Below are 17,525 nucleotides of genomic sequence, written 5' to 3'. Positions count from 1 at the left end.
AAAAGTTTGCTCAGAGAATTGAGACTGCCTTACTACACAGATTCCTAACACCAGTCTAGACTGGATCTTCCCACTGCTGCTAGTTTCGGGGAATATGTTTCAAGATATTTTGACCCCACCCAAAAGGGAAGTTACAAGGGTATTGTTAGGGGGTTACTGAAGTTTTTAGGGAAGAGTGAGCTGTTGCTTCATTTGGAGATGGGTGTCTCTAGCTCATTGAAGATGGCAATGCACACTACTGAGCACTCCCAAAACCACCTGCCTTACCTGGATTGAAACTGGTACCACTACATACACACAGACACACACAGACACACACACAATCCCAGAGCAGTAACCAAGGCTCCTCATCATGCTTTTCATTTAACAATGATTGTGTTTGAAGATATGATACATAATTATGCTATGTGCTTTATACAATAGCAATGCAATCATTCACACTGCCCTAAGCACATGCCAGTGTTCTAATATTCATAGCATTATCATTTAATTCAGAAAGCAGTCCCACAGACAGCTCTCCATGGGAGAATCGGATGCAGTGGGGAGGAAATAGGAGAGGAAATACTTGGAGGATAACTAAAACTAAGGGAGAAAATGGAGGTACCAAGCCAGAGGCCTCTGTGCCTATGTGCAGAGCAATGCTCTGAAACCAAAGAAGCCATTGCAGCTGGTTTAGTGTTCCCCAGGCTTCTGCTTAGATCAGTGGTTTTCCACCGTCCTAATACTAGGAACTTTAGCACAGTTCCTCATGCTGTAATGACTCATTTGAAGGGTTCAATGGAAACCTAATACAGTAAAAGCTCCTTAAAATATATTCATATATTCATAAAAGTGATCTAAATGGGATCACCAAATAATGGGGGAGTCAGAGCCCCAACTAGACATCTCTTGTCAATAAATGAAGGTTCCAGTTCTGAGAATGAGTTACATCAAATCAGGTTGTTGGCCAAAGAGGAACCATAGAGGACCCTCCCCATCCCTGCAAACAACCCAAGTTATTGTAAAGGCTATTGGTTGTTCTCCACAAACTAATGGTAAGGCCCTATTGTAGGAGACAACACCCATACAACTCATTGAACATGGAGAAGTCAAGCCTTCACCCTACTGACTAGTGTTCATGGTAGTGGAAGTACTGTGCCCACTTCCAAAGGATAAAGGCAAACACCAACTATGATAAAAAATTCTTTGATCTACAATGATGGCCTGCCTGCAAGATGTATTTGTGCAATCATGGTACAAAGCTCATGGGAACAACTAACCAATATCTGATTGGAGTTAAGGACTACTTCCATGAGATGTAACCCACTATCAATAATGCTTGGATGGCCAAAAGCCAGAGACTAGATAGGCTAGAGACTTAATAAAACAAACAAACAACAAAAACAAGAACACAAGCAAACAAAAGAAAACAAATATTTTTCATCTGCTGAAGGAAGATAGTAATAACATGACTCCTAGTAGCATTATGTTATATTCATAAATTAGCATTTTTGCTCAGTCATCACCAGAAATGCTTCCTCCTCCATTAAATTGGAATAAATAACAGGCCCACAGCTGAACAAGGTACAGAGTGAGAGTCCTTGGGACACTCAGTCCAAAATGGGGCATCTTCATCAATTCCCTCCTCCCAGGGCTGAGGAAACCTTGCAGAGACTTCAGTATTTGCATGAATTGTTTTCTTATTGTTGCTATAACAACTTGCCACAAACTTGATAACTTAATGACAAATATATCATTCATTTTTTTTCCTTTTGGAGCTTAGAAATATAACATAGATTTGCCTGGGCCAAAAATCACCAAGGTGTTGGTAGGTCAGTGACATTTGTGGAGATTTAAGGACAATATTTTTTCTTTGTGATAGGTAGTTTCTGGAGACTGCTCCTATTTCTCAGTAGATGGCATTCAACTTCAGAGCCAAAGTGGCAGGTTGAGCCTTTCTCACACAGTTGTATCTATCCTGACATGATCATTTCAGTCTCCTGCCCTCATTGACAGAGACCTTTGTATTTCCATTGGGTCACCCCAATGACTCAAATTTTTTTACCGTGTTTCAAATTTCTAATTCTTTCTGCAACCTCAATCCATTTTCCAGGCAATAGAATACACTTCTGTGGCCATGGGCATCTTTAGGGGTAAGAAAGTACCAATTGGTATTTTTCTGCCTGCCACATCTTATACGACAGGAATAATCACCTCCTTCCATTATCAGTAAGGGAACCAAGATCCAGAGATGTTGAGAGTTAAATCATGTTTTCAAGGTCATGGATAGAAAATCACCAGGTCTCTTGAAAACAGTGGAATCCTGGGTTTAAAAAACAACAAACAAAACAAAACAAAACAAAACAAAACAAAAACAAGGAACAACCTGGAAAATGGCCAAGAATTCCTCCCTACAAAGCATGATTGTTATTTGGAAAACAAGGCAAAAAAGAAAAAGAGAACAAAATAAAGAGGGAGGAAGGAGAGAGAGAGAGAGAGAGAGAGAGAGAGAGAGAGAGAGAGAGAGAGAGAGAGAGAGAGAGAGGAAGAAGGAGGAGGAGGAAGAGGAGAAGAAGAAAAGAAGAAGGGGAAGAAGGAGGAGGAGAAAGAGGAGTAAGGAAGAGGAGGAGGAGGAGGAGGAAGAGGAGAATAGAGCGAAGGTGGGAAAGCTCTGTACCAATCCATGGAGTTGGGTTTTCTGCCAGCTCTACAGTTGTGACAGACATTATTGTGGCTTTCCCCTGGCCATCAGTTTCAGCTTCAACAAAGGTGAGAGAAGCCTGGTACAAGATAACTCTGAAGAAATGGCTTCCTCATCTGTCCCTAGCATTGAAGAAGTTGCTTTCTCCTATTCTCTAAGATAAGGGACTCAATGGTAAGGGGCTCCATTCTCAGCAAAATCACAAACTGTTACATTAGCTCTTATTTAGTGGAGGAGGAGAGAGGGAGAGTGTGAAGGAGAGGGAGGGAGAGAGAGAATGTTTTAGAATTATGCAGTAGTAAACTGGCTCTAGATGCTAAATGTGCTCCTCAGTTTTCTGAATAAATCTTTTTTAGTCATCTTTAAAATCATAGGCAGAAATGCTGGCATACACCTGCCATACCAACTCTTGGGATACTGAGCCAGGAGGAAACTGAGGTTAGGGCCAAGTGAGATACATGACAAGACCCTGACTCACAAACAACAGACAACAAACAAAATACTACAAAACTAAACCACCATAAAAACCAATCTACCAAGAACACTTGAAGATAAGTAACCAACCTGCTGTGAAGACACATTTGGCAACAACTGGGAAGCAACCTGAAACTCAGACCGTCTGCCTCCTCCACCTGCCACAACTCAGACCATGAACGATGCACCTTATAAAGAAAATGGTCGCGTGAATGAAATGAGAGGTACAGGGGTTTTGGTCATCCCAACCATTGTTGCTCCTCATTTCAGCATCTGAAATGAGGCTTGCTATATAGAGAGGTGTTTGTACAATGCTATGTGAATGGATGAAAGACTAGATGAGAAGTCTTGAAAGCACTTTCAACATATCTGGATCTGGTGATAAGATGTCTAGCTTAATTTGCCATGATCAAATAGATCCATGGTGTTTTGGGCTTCCATCATACGTAGGGGCCAACTCCAAGAGTTTGCAGTGGGGTATGAAGCTTCCTCCCTGTAGTGTTCTAATGGGTACTGATGTTTAAGTGTGAGAGCCTTTAGGGACATTGCTTCTTCTTGTCTCTTAGTCTTCCAAACACTTCAAGTACATTGATAGGTTGGCTAAAGGAAAATTCCTTCTCACATGCATAGCTTGGCCCTTTATCCTGTGCTCTACTGGAAATATGAGGATGCCTACATCCTCCAGTCCATCTACCACAGGTTGGCCCAACGCCACCAAGGAACTTCATACTGTTGTCATTGTAGGAAGAGGTCTGCTGAAGATCTCTAAAAAACAAGTGGCTGCCATGGGTGATTTGGATGCCAGTTGGCAGAAGTTCTGTTGGTGACAAATGGCAGGAAGGGACAGCCTCTGTGGAATGGGTCTGCCTAGTCACACTCTTCCACAGCATGCTATATTCTCAGAAATTAGTATTCATATTCTTTGTCTTGATCAGTAGGGTAGAGTGATGTCCGGTGTCTGCTCTGCTTCTGTGTCCTCTTTTTCTGTGTTTCCATGCTTAGTATCTGGCCTGGAGCCCTTCTGAGAAGTCCTGGGATCGCTGGAGGAAGAGAAACTTCCCAGCTGCAAGGCTTCCTGGAGGGCAGAGTTGAATCTGGCTAGCTGGTCCAGACTGCTCAGTATCCAAGGCATCCCATGTTGTGCTATGCTACCTCTCTCTCCTCTCATTTTCCCTTTTCCTGGGTCTAGATATCTAAAGGTATTTGTGGGTCCTCACCATGTACTCATCTTCCATCTTTATTACCACTCTTGTTACCCCCAGCATCCTGGCCCCCAACTCTATCTTGTTCAGTTCAACAAGGCTTTAAGCATTACCCTGGGCAAATTGTTATATACCCAGTGGGAATATAGGAGATGGAATCTATATGTATCCTATCTAAGAAAGCCAAGTGGCTACACAAAACCCAACAGAACCTGAATGATGGATAACAATGATAGATTCCAGGTTGAGGCACATCCTGAAATCAACCAAGACAAGAACTTTGTAGAATCCATATAATAAATAGGCAGAAGGCAAATGTCTGTCAGGATGGCATAACTGTCAGTCAATGGAACTTATTTCTCCATAGTGCTTCCAGAGACTTTGGATGAGTCTAAACTCCCTTCCTTCCAGCACACAGGGCAACTATATAAATTCTACTTTAAACAGCACACATAGTTAAGGTGAGTGGCTCACATTTCATTGAAACATTGAAACCCTATGGCACTCTAAATGTAGCATGGATGTGCTTTTATTTACTACATGCAACAACTCTGTGATGGAGATATTATCATAATTAGGCAAAGAAACTGCCGCGTAGAGAGATTTGGAAACTGACCACACAGCTAGTGAATGGCAGACTCAGGACTCAGGATCTTTCTGCATTCCTCTAAAGCCTATCGGGCTGTTCATTCTCTGCCATCTTGCTGCCCTAAAAGATGTCCCTTCTTCTCTGCTTCTTGTCCTTTATCACTTCCTTGCCCTTTTGATGAACCACATGCAATTACACATAGCTGGTCTATAATCTGTGCCTTTTCTTCAACCACCTATGAAAACACTTCATCTGGCTCACGGCTGGCAGCTCCCCTGGATGTGCAGTGTCCTGGCCCTAGCCATTTAGATGTGCCTCAGGCTGATCTCTGACAGATGCTCCTGAGCATCAGACAGCAGCACCGTGCTGGGTGTCTGCTAAGGCGAGACTTCCTCCAACAGTTCCTAAGACTCTAATCAAGATTGATCCACACTTCTGTGGAGCTCAGTGACTGTCCTTAATCAGTGAGGACTCCTGAGTCTCTGCTTTTTTCTAGGGCCACTGATTTAAAAGCCAAGCAGAGGCAGTGTGCGGGAGACACCCAGAGGCAGGCTGTAGGGGTGTCAAGGTCTAGAGCCAGGACTGGGAGACTCCCACCTATGGGTTATAATGGGTCCCCATTGTGACCTCTTTCATTCATCCAGAAACTGGGACAGCCAATGCCACCTGAAAGTGTACATATATTATCAACTAGTCCCTTTGGGTGGTCTAGAAATAGTCTCACTTTCTGGAAGCACTGGGACAAATAAGGCTCATCTGAGACCTGGTTTGGGTTTGATTGCTCTTTACTATATCATTACACGAGTGTCATTTTCCTGTCTTTGAGACTAGAAAGACACAAACACAAAGCACCCATTCTGGGCTGGGTCACTAGGCTAGTTTTCTATGGGATCAGTGTTTGACTGGTTGGGGAGTACTGTGGCTTCCCTTGCAACCCTGAAGCCTTTGACTCCAGTGCTAGCTGACTTACTATGCCATTGGCATTTGTTAAGTGCCAGCAGCACCACGGTCAGTATGCTGCATTCTCCAGCTATGAAAACCCATTACACTCAGGTAGATCCTCATTTCTGTCCTGTTCAGTTGACAGATGCAATAGATAACATCTTCAGTGCAGTGGGAACTTCAGTGCAGTCATCCCCTCTGCATCCTCTGATCCTGATAAGATGTTCTTGGCTTTGGGGGACAGGAATCCATAACCTAGCCACTCCATTCCTGGTTTTTGTTTGGGTTTTTCCACTTTCCTGTTAATTTCATTAGAGTTAGTTTTTCCATATTTGGAACACACACACACACACACACTCTAAAAGTTCCATACTTTTTTTTATCTCATTCTGATTTTCGGTGCAACTGGCTATCCCTCTCATCCAGAATCATAATCCCTTTAAATGTTTTGACTGTGCCTAGGGATGTCCATTCGTTTAAGGGGGCTCTGTTTACTGCTTCCCTTGGGTGTTGTGCCTGTGGTTAGAAGGGCTACCTTGCTTGGGCCATTTCTGAAGACCTTTTCAACAAATCACTTCTTTCTCTTCCCTGAGTTTGTTTCCTGGACACTTATTGATTGTGGTGGGCATCCACAGCTCCCACAGTGTCTTCAAGCCATTAGAACAAAGACTGCCGACTACAGAGCAGACATGGGTCTCCAGGTCTACTTTCCTGGGGCCACTGACCTCTCCATAGGGACAGTAACAGGATGGCCGGAAGGAAGCAGTGATCAGGACTCCAGGGACTTTGTGAGCACTTGAAAGATATGCTCTGGTCTCACCTTGAAATTTAGCCTAAGGGATTATAAAACTGACTTTTGGATGGCTATACCAGAAAATAGCCAGGACATGGGTTTCAAAAATGAGCACCTAGCCGTAACATACCAAACGTTCTAATACACTTCCTTCATAGTTGAGGCAGAATCCTGAGCACAAAGACAGAAAACCAGCACTGTCCCCCACCCCAGTTGTCCTGCTCATTGTGACCCTGTCCACAGTGTCTGCACTCACTCTCCACCAAAGTGACTGGAAACTCAGAGGAGTCTTTTCCAAAAGGGGAAAGCCAATTTGCCACTCTCTACACACTTACAGGATAATTGAGCTAGCAGGCGTTCGAATTATAAAGAATAAATGCTGTTCTTATTTGCTATTTACCTACTTTCTAATTTTAACATGTAACACTAGTGATAATTTGCATATTCTATATTTATAGAGAACTGATTCCTTGTTACAAATCCAATGGGCAATTATCTCTGTACTGTATGTATTGTTTTTGTATAAACGTTGAAAATTCAATAATCATCGCTAGAATGAGCTGTGGCATGTGGAATACAGATATGCAATGGGGAAAGAGGTCATCTGGTCATTAATATTCAAAGCACACACCAACTCATCTTTTATGGCGGATGAGCCTGGGTTTGGTTTTTTTGAGGCATCTACTAAGCCAGTTGAAATTCTGCATTTGTGTGGTTTGGGTTTATTAAGAGTCAATAAGATCTATCTTGGGGAGAAAAGAAAGCAAACACATCTCATAATAAAAAATAATAGCTGCCATTTGTGGAGTGCCTCTCCCGTGCCAAGTAGTGTGTGGTTTCAGGGCTGTCTCTACTCATTCCCTCATCAGCTTTACAGGATAGACTGGAAACCATGTCTAGAGCTCAGAGAGGCTAACTGTCCAGTTCCACAGCATTTCCTCTCCATCTGAGTCATCTCCAAGGCTGAGTTGTATCCCAGGATGTCCCATCATTGACTCTACCAGAAGTCTTCTACTGGTAGTTATGGTTATAAACTCATAATATGGTTAGAAAATAGTGAGACACATTCAAGACAGGCACTTCATGTGATCTGTTTACAGGTAAGCCAATGCTGTAAGAATGGGCTCCATTTTCTTTAAAATTTTACTACTACTACTACTACTACTACCACTAGTAATAATAAAAGCAATAATAACAATAATAATAACAACAATAAGAATAACAGTATTTTGCCTGCTCTTCTTTTTTTATTCGATATATTTTTTTATTTATATTTCAAATCCTGCTTTTCCATTAGTGTACCAAGTGCCTTGCCTGTTGTGTCCATGGAGGCCAGAAGAGGGGGCATCAGCTCCCCTGGGACTGAAGTTAACAGAGCATCCTGAGCTGCCAAGATGGTCCTAGAAATGGACTCAGTGTCCTCTGGAAGAGTTGCCAGTAATCTTAAGCACAGAGCTATCTCTACAGTCCAGCTTTATTTTTCATAAGGTCTTATGGATAGAAAAATGGAGTCGGTTCTGTGTCAATGATAAATCTTCTAAATTTGGGGCACAGTTAAAGGAAAGTGGCTAAAATAAATTCCCATGCATACTTTGAATACAAAGCTTTCAGGTGAGGGACCAATTACTTACTAATAACAGAGATACCTTTGCTTGAACTTCATCATCTTCATAGACCACATTAGCTTTCAATGTTCCTAGGTCTAAGCAATTGAAGGGTTAATGGTAGACAGGATGATTAAGAAGATAGAAACCTTCAAAAATAATCCAAAGGAATTCATTCTTCAATCATTCTTGGATAAATCTGTCTACCTGCTGTGCCCATCGGGTGGACAAAAAAATATCAAGATAATATTTTGGTCCAGAATATTTATAACTTCTTAATAAAAAAAATATCATCTTGGCAGTATGGCTTGCGATAAGGGGATAAATGAGAAGTACTGAGCTGCAAGGGTCCCAGGTTCCACCAATTTATTTCCTTCTCGAACACAGGTGGCACCAGGTGCTTTGTACTAATGAACGTGTTTTTAATGATTCTGAAGTGAAACCCAGAGCCTTGTTAATGCCTCAGTCACAAAGGAAAACAAGGCTGCAGATGCCTTCATCTGCTAGAGTCCTGGGTATCTGAAGGCTTAGTCCTTGAATCAAGCTATTCTCACCTCCAACGAGTGGCTGAATTATTTTCACTCAGTTTTGATTTCCTGCCCCCTTAACGCCTAGCCATTATTATAAGAAGTGAGTCTTATGCCAATGATAGAAGTCAGTTTCTAGGTCTGAAGTGGGGACAACAGAGCCTGACATATAGTAAGACATGCTAAGGACATGGAGAAATGGGTATTAGTACTCCTTATATTCTACAGTGCCGTCCCACCAGGGCTGTGAACCGTAGCCCAAGGTCCCAGCCAGAGCAGTGGTGGGTGGTTCTGATAGGCCCCTTTCTTTAGACATTTTCAATTAACTCAATGGAAAATGAACAGGCATTGTCCAGATCGGAATGGGATCATTGTCAGGCTTGTCTGAAACATACCAATCCACTTACTGCCTCAACTTACACCTCAGTGACACAGAGACACAGCTGTTCATTACAAGGAAGAGACCTCATCTCCCAGGATAGGACATTGAGGACAGAGACCCAAAGTCAAGGCCATCTGGGAAAGCCTAATTACTTAGTCTAATACACCTTGCATCTGGAATCCACAGGTGGGAACCTGGTCATCTTTGTTTGTATATATATATATAAAGTGTGTCTGCTTTGTGCCAGGAACCGTGTGAGTATTGAAATGCAGAATAATGACTGTGTGTGTGTTTGTGTTTGTGTGTGTGTGTGTGTGTGTGTGTGTGTTTACCTTTCTAGTACAAAAGTGCTTGGTATGCATAATTTTGTTTCCTGGGCAATAGTCACTGAAGGGTAGCATCTGAGCTTAGACGATTCTGGGTAAAAACTAAGATTTGTATGCTTAACCAGAATGGTGAACTTGGAGAACATGTGCACATGCATGCACAACACACACATACACACAGACACACACACACACACACAGAGCTCCATCCATAGTAGCATCAGCCACATCTACAAGGCAGTATTAGCAAAGACCTGCTTTATATCAGGGTTGTCAATAACCACTCCCAAAGTTCTTCAGGAGGGGGAACTCTGGTCTCTGACTTTTCTTATGCTCGTAATAGAAAGACTAGATTAAGTGGTGACACACAGTAAATGGTTTGTTTACTGTGCAGAGTTTATTAGGGCTGAACATGAAGATGAATAGTTTTGTTATGAATCAAGTTAGGAGGTTCTATAGGCCTAAGAAGTGTTCTACCTGCTACCACTGGGGATAGAAGATGTGCACTTCCATACAGAGTAGTTGAGGCCTGGTTTCGAACTGAATCTAGCTATTCAAAGCAACATTTAGATGTCTGAATCTGCTTGCTTTTGGAAGCACACTGCTAATGTTGTGTGTTGTGAGGGAAAGCTTAGCTCTACCTGTCACAGCCTCAAGGTGACACACACTCGTTTCTATCTGTTTACTCGTCTGCCTGCTCAGTCCACATTTTTTATGGAGAATCCTGTGTACCAAGAACTTCCTGAAGTTTTAAGGGACATGGCAGATGCAGTTCTCTACCCTCTTGGATCTTACAGGCCACAACCACATGGGCCAGGACTTCATAACTCCACAGCAATGTCATCTGGTCATTGTTTCCCTAGAGAAAGAGAATGGACGGGAGGGAGGAGGGTGAGAAACCCTGAAAAATCTGGAGAAGAGAATTTCCCAGAGCAGAAGAAAGAAGGCAATGTGACTTCATACATGGACTGCCTTGGAGTTGCTGGCTGGCTACTTACGAGTTTGGCTGCAGCCAGGGTTTAGAATAAGAATCGCAACCCTCTCTGCCCTGGCTGGGCAGGGAGCACCAAGTGCCCCAAGGTGCAGCCAGGACAGGCAGAGGCTGGGTGGCCAACAGAATGGAGCAGATGGGGATTGTCAGATGGGCTGCACGGCTCATTAGTGTGCCACCTCCTCCCCCACACATCCAGATGCACATCAGCAGCACAGCTGTCAAGGGGAGAGCAAGGGGCTTGAAGGGCTTAAGACAACCTTCCAACAGCCGTCACATTCTCAGAGAACAGGAAGGGCTTGGACAGAAGGTGGAAGCTGAACTCTCTCTGCTCAGCCTCCCTGATTAATTCTGTGTTTCAGACTCAGTAGCCCATGAGGTCTTCATCTCTTTCAGTTACTCCTCTAAACAGATGTCCATTTTATAGGCCATTCCTGAGCCTTACCTTAGGAGCAAGTTTCTCCACTTGTCAATACAAATGCCTCTGGCTTCTACCAGCCTCTGAAACACTAGTGACGCCCAGGCGTAAGCCAGAGCACAGACAAGCTTTCTGGGCTTATGGTGTCTTTCTCTCTCTCTCTCTCTCTCTCTCTCTCTCTCTCTCTCTCTCTCTCTCTCTCTCTCTCCTCCCACATTGGGAATGTTTGCAAGCTACTTATCCTAATGAATGGAAATGGTACAGCTTGGAAACGTGCAGAAATCCAAGATTCTGGAGGGACTGATGGGACTTGGGGGGTTACGGAGAATATTTTTAAATTCTTGTCCAGAAAGAAGGCCTCCCCCCAAAGTCCCTGAGCTCTGCAGAAAGTGAATATATGCTAATCAGCACAGTGTGGAGGCTCTGTAAGTTTCCAGGACATAACAAGAAACTTATCACTGTTTTCCGCTGTTGCTGCATATTCCTGAAATCCGTGCTTGCTGGAGAGGCGTGAATGGAAGATTTATTTTGCATTGTTAGACTGTCAAGGCACTCTAGAGCAACAACTTTCAAATGATAACTTCCCAAGCTTACAGAAGTTGTGAATTACATGCTTTTAGTCTAGTGCGAGCGAGGAGCTGACAGCTCTCTTCCCTCCCATCATCCCTCACTCCACCACTTGGATGCCTTGTGTGGCCAGTGACTCCACACCCTGCCCTTCCCAAACCAAACGGGACTGTTATTAAGAATGACAGAAATCTATTTCTAGCTACGAAACAAGCTGGGGGACTGACATGTCATCACAGGAGGAGAACTTTTTCACACCTAAACCCCCAGAGCCCCAGGAAAAACTTCTTTGCCAAAACTCAGAGCATCTCAAGTAAACTGGATGTGAGAAGGGCTCTCAGAGGTTGTAAAGAAGGGAGGAGGGGTATGACAGCAGTGGGAGGACTAGAGGGGGATACACTAAAGGCGAGAGGCTCTATCAAAGAGCTTTGTCTCTAGTCACTGTTAGTTTGTTGCTTGGATCTTGGAGACAAATAGCCATTCCCTTTAGGTAGAAAAATAACAGTAAAGCCTTATACAGCACAGGATCCAGCCAGGGTATTTTTCTTTGACCTCTAGGTATCTAGTGATCTCTGTCAAGAACCTTAATTTTTCCAATTGACATAGGGGAGTTGAATCTCATTATTAGTTAATAAGCAGTCTCTCAAATAGAATTACCTGACGATGAGGCTGTTGTTCTGATCACAAGGGTAAGTACCATTTCATGTTTTACTTGTAGCTGGTTTCTCTTAGCACAAGAGCGTTACTCCCAACCCTAATTATTCCACAGGTAATTTCAGCTACCTAGGTACCCCACTGCTCACCCCCAACCTGCACCCTTCTGCTAACCTATAGGATTCTTCATGGGCATGCTTAGTGCCTTTGGTGTCTGTCCTCTGTGCTTCCCAGCATGCATTGCCTGTGGGGTGGTTATTAGATTGGGTTAGGGACTCACCTGATAAGACTTGCCTGTAGCTTTGTAAACACCTCCCCCGCCACCCACACACACATGCACAGAGGATACTCTTTGTTTTCTCTTGGTTTGCTCTCAGCAGATATGAACCAGGACTTGTTTTCAATACTGCTAACATCCTGTCCTCCAGCACCTCTTAATGAAAGTTCGGCAGAAGCCAAAGGCTCCAGGTTGTGCAACTCTTATTGTGGGCTGCGCATGACTGCTGAACAACTGGCCATGCGTTCAAGTTTATTATTCAAGGCCTGTGCACAAGAGCTGGCATTCTGCTCATTTTTCTTTCTTTCCTAAGGCAGAAAAAACAGAATAGACGCATTTGTTTGGGGGTAAAGAAAAACAAGAGATTTTTCAGACAGTTATGAATAGAGGAGAATTGGTCCATTTTGGAACCTCTCGACCTTGACAGTGTCCCTCTAATGCTATATAAACATTTGTTTTGGGTATTTAATAAGCTGCCAGCTGACAAATTGCAGAACTTTTTTTTTCAAGAGCGCCTTATCTTTTCCAGAACCACTGAGATGGCAAAATATGTTCTCCGTCTCAACAATTCCCTCTCTATTTGCATGTGGAAATTGGAAAGCAAGTTGTTTTTCTTCGTTTGCATGACAAAACTCAGACCCCCAAAATACAATTCAGCATTTAATTTGAGCTAGTTAGAGAGTGCAGAAAAGGGCCCCATCCCATTTGGCTCCGTTTTCCTGCTGATGTTTTCTGTTGTCACAATTAAAATTGATTTATAAGGCTAAGGACATGAAATACCTTCTACAGCATTGCAGAGAGCCCATGGAGTCTGCATCCTCAGGAGGTCACTGGGAACAAACCAAATCCCTGAGAACGCCTATATCTTAGGGCATCAATGACTCCCATTACATCTAGTGTAGCCCCACAACACAAATGCATGTGGAGACCATGGGCATTGCTCTGGGGAAAGGGCAAAGGCACTCAGAGTGACTTCAAAAGCTCCCCCACAATCATAGCTTGCCAAAAGCAGGTCATGGGGCCTCCAGACAAAGAACATAAGGCCTTTAATTTTTAACTAAGTATTCTTTGCTAATGACTCCCCTGTAGCGGTGCTTTATTACATTGATGCTGCTTTCCTTGGCTTCTAGACTCAACAGGGGGAGGTTTCTCCAAGCTCCCTGCAATTGTTCTCTTCCTTGTCCGGTCTGTCCTTGTCTAGCAGCTTGCTAGCAAAGGAGCAGAGAGTTGAGAGTGCCTCCCAGTCTGGGTATGCCTTTTTCTACATCTCTCCACTGCTGACCGGCGTGTGAGCCATTATGCCAAGCATTGAGGAAATGATCCCCCAAGCCTTCTAGAAATGGAATAAAGGACAGTTTTGTAGCATCCAGGTAAAGGGTAAGGGGTAAGGACATTCCAAGTAGAAGAGACATGCTCAAAGACATGATGATGGAAAGGAACCCAGAGTAATTGGGGACCTGGTCATGGCTCTGTATGACTATGAATAGGAAAAGCCTGAGTTTCACAATATGGTGGACATCACTGTGGGATTAGAAGTGACATTTTTACCTCTCCACGCAGAGGCTATTTTAAATGCTAATAGTTATCTATGTCATAGAATGGTTAAACGCATAACGGATGATGTCTCTGTCACTAGAAGCTGTGGGGCAGCTTCTGACAGTGCCTGAAGAACCTCATTTGCCAGAAAGAGCCTCTTCCCTCATATCTTTCCCCAGGTGTGAGAATAGGACCTTCGCTTATCCAGCAGCCCGACAGTCCCTGTACTACATTCCATATGTCAGCATGTGGAGGTTCCTTTCTCAGATCAGATGGCTGGGTCTTTATCAGTGGAAATCAGCAGACCAGAAGAAATCAGACTCCTGTAGTGGGCCAACCTGGGGCAGTCAGCACACCTGGCTTCCAGGCTGCATCTCATCACAACAAACATGCCTGTGGCCTTGAAAGTGGAAATTCTCTTCTCCAGATAGAAGCTTCACCCTACAGTAGGAAACAGCATGGGTCCCAGCCAGTCTTTACATAGGAATGCTCTTATGGTCCCCAGCCAAGCATAGGAATGCTTTTACAGTCCCTGACCAATTGTAAGGAGCTGATGACAGAAAGTACACACTATCACTAGGCGCTCTCATACTAAACATCCCTGCACAGTCCGTGAGGAGTGACTGTTGCAAGGAGCCGCCACAGCTGGCTGAACCAACGACTTTTCTAACTTAAAAAAACTTTTGTCAGCTCTCTGCTGTGAAATGATAGACTCTTGGGGCTAGAGAAGATGAACTCCCCTTTAGTCCACTCCATTTACAGACAGCTCTGCAGGAATAAGAGGCTGCTAGCCCACAGCCCCAAGGCTACTGAGGGGCAATGCAAGGCAAAGGATGGGGGGGGGTTGAAGGCGATATATTCCTTTTATTACCATCACTATTAGTCCTCGTATTATTATTGTGAGTACGCAAGGGAGAATATCATTCATGGTTTTATTATCTCCACGAGGCTCATCAAGACTACAAAATGGAGACAATAGCTGTCCCTGAAGATCTTAGCCGGGCTTTTATCTTATTGATTCCTTGGCTTCTCTTCTTATCTTTTTGCAGTTTGGAACTCAAATTCGGAGTCAAAGTTTAGATGTCTGTACAACTGACTCCTCCTGTGGTGCAGCAGGCTAGCATGGGTTTCTTAAAATGATTCGCTGTCACTGAAGGGAGGGTGGCAGGATAGCAGAGGACACTCAGAATGGAACAGAAGTGGGCAAGAAGAGAGAGGCTGGGTATCTAGAGGACCAAGGGAGTCCATTCTGGGATGGACTCCCAGCCAAGGCCTTTGTGGAAGGAAATCAGGAACAGAGGACACAAATAACTCTTCCTTCCTCCCTTCCATGACTCTTTATTTGCCCTTTCTCTCTCTGCCTTTCCCTTCCATTATTTCTTCCCTCCCCATCCCTCCCTCCTAAGTATAAAGTCTTGATTCTCCCCATCTTTCCTCCATTCCTTTTTTATTTACGTGTAAATACATATTTAGTTTCTGTTATATGCTTTGATATACCCAGAGAGTCTTAATCGCCCTGGATATGAATGCTCTTCAAGGAACAAGTTGACAGACTGAGGAAATGTTCTTTAATTCATTCATTAATTGATGAATGACAACTTAGAGACAGCCAGCACGAAGATTAAGGCTTTCTTTTACTGAAGGCATACCGCACGTCACTGAAGGTTATGCTCAGATCAAAATCAGATGAGACAGGGCAATGCTAGTGAGGTCCAGCCAGGTGTCCTAGGACCTGTGTGGAGGATGACAAGAAACTGGGCATCTCTCCAGCAGGACTCCCAGTAGCTTCCTCTCTCTAGATATCCCTGTTTATAGTTGCTACTGGGCAATAGTATCTCCTGACCTGATCTTTAAAAACTTGCTATTTTACAGTTTTTTAAACACTTGTCATCAGAACACTGTTTAATGCATTTAATTTGGAAAGCATGAATCTGTATACAGACAGTGTCTGTATTTGTGTATAAATATATACACACACACATATTCTGTAAACTCTTTCATTGCAACTTAAGTCCCATCTACTAAGATGCCTCAGATTTTATGAAATTTTTTTCTTGAGTAATAAGCCGACTATTTTCAAACCTGGTCCCCTTGTCACTTCTCAAATCTCCTTTCCACATCATCCACTCTAGAAATGTGGAACTTAGTGATTAAATAGTCATCCTGGGTACACACATGGGGAATAACATTCATGATTTTATTCCCTATGAGGTTCATCAGGGCTGAAGAGATCGCCACTAGAAGGTGATCTTTGACTATTTTTGTTGTGTGTGAAACCTATGAAAAACTTTCCTAAATCAGAAAACCACAATTTTTGCTCGTTAATTTGCTCCTGGGATTCTGGCACTCTCAGGTTGTAAGCCCCATTCTAGGGAAAAGAGGAGATTATATACCTATGACTTTTCAAACTCTGTTAATAAATGTTGTGGAAAATGTGATCCATCTATGACTTCTTTTGGTTTTTCTTCAGCCTAAAAATGCTTATGAATTTTTAAAACAAAAGGAAATGACAAATTAAAACAAGAAGGTATATTTCATAATTTCTTGTTTGTTTTTTTTTTTTAAACGAAATTGCTTTCTTCAAGAGCTATTTATCCAAATGTCACCTCCAACTTTCCGACCAAAAATCCATTTGGGGAATCTATTTCAGCCTGACTTCTGGCTCCCTCTGCCATCATCCTATAAGCCAGTTACAGGATTGTTATCTTTTATCTCCTACAAATAGGCCGAGCATGGCCATAGGAGAGCATCTGTCCGTTTGTAGACATTTCCCTTCCACCCTTATGTATTTAAGGAAGAAAATTGCCACTGATTTGTACAAAGCAAATTGGCTTATGCTCCATAATGGGCTTCTCCTCTCTCGCCTCTGCCAGGAAAAGGTCATCGTAGACTTTTCCTCTGTGCACAACTCAGGGATTCCTGACAGCAAGTGGAGAAATCACATACTCCTAAACTGCAATTTCCTTCTCTGATTAAGACCTCAGTGGTCACAGGTTTCTTGGTTTTAGCAAGTTTATTTCCTACTACGTTACCGGCTATTGACTAGGATGTAAATTGTACCTCACAGTCCCTTATTGAAGTACAGCCAGACACAAATTGGGGGATGGGGCTGACACAGACAGAGAAGCAGGCAGGTAGGCAGGCAGGCAGAGAAGCAGAGACAGAGGCTGCCGAGCAGCCATGATAGAATACACATATTTTTTAAACATATTAGCAAATTTGGCACACCAAACACACACACACACACACACATACACACACACACTTCCACACACCGCTTTTCCCCTCCTGAGTTTGGGTGAATCTTCTAGATACCATTTATCTTGTCCTATCACAAAGTGCCCTTCCACAAATTGATTCAATTATCACGGCCTCCACCACAGAGCTGTATATGTGACAGTAACATCCCAGGGTCCTATGGAACTCTCACTCTCGAGTGCATCTGGTTGGTGTCTGGAAGAAAGTGAACATAAGTAAGTTGAGGACAATTGATGGATAAGAAGCTCCACAGTCTATCCAAGCCGTGGCACCACTGGCTGCCTGCAGCTAGCCGCTCAAGGGCT

The sequence above is a fragment of the Apodemus sylvaticus genome, chromosome 7 (genome assembly GCF_947179515.1).
Source record: "Apodemus sylvaticus chromosome 7, mApoSyl1.1, whole genome shotgun sequence".
Classification (NCBI taxonomy): domain Eukaryota; kingdom Metazoa; phylum Chordata; class Mammalia; order Rodentia; family Muridae; genus Apodemus; species Apodemus sylvaticus.
This window is presented reverse-complemented; position numbering follows the sequence as displayed.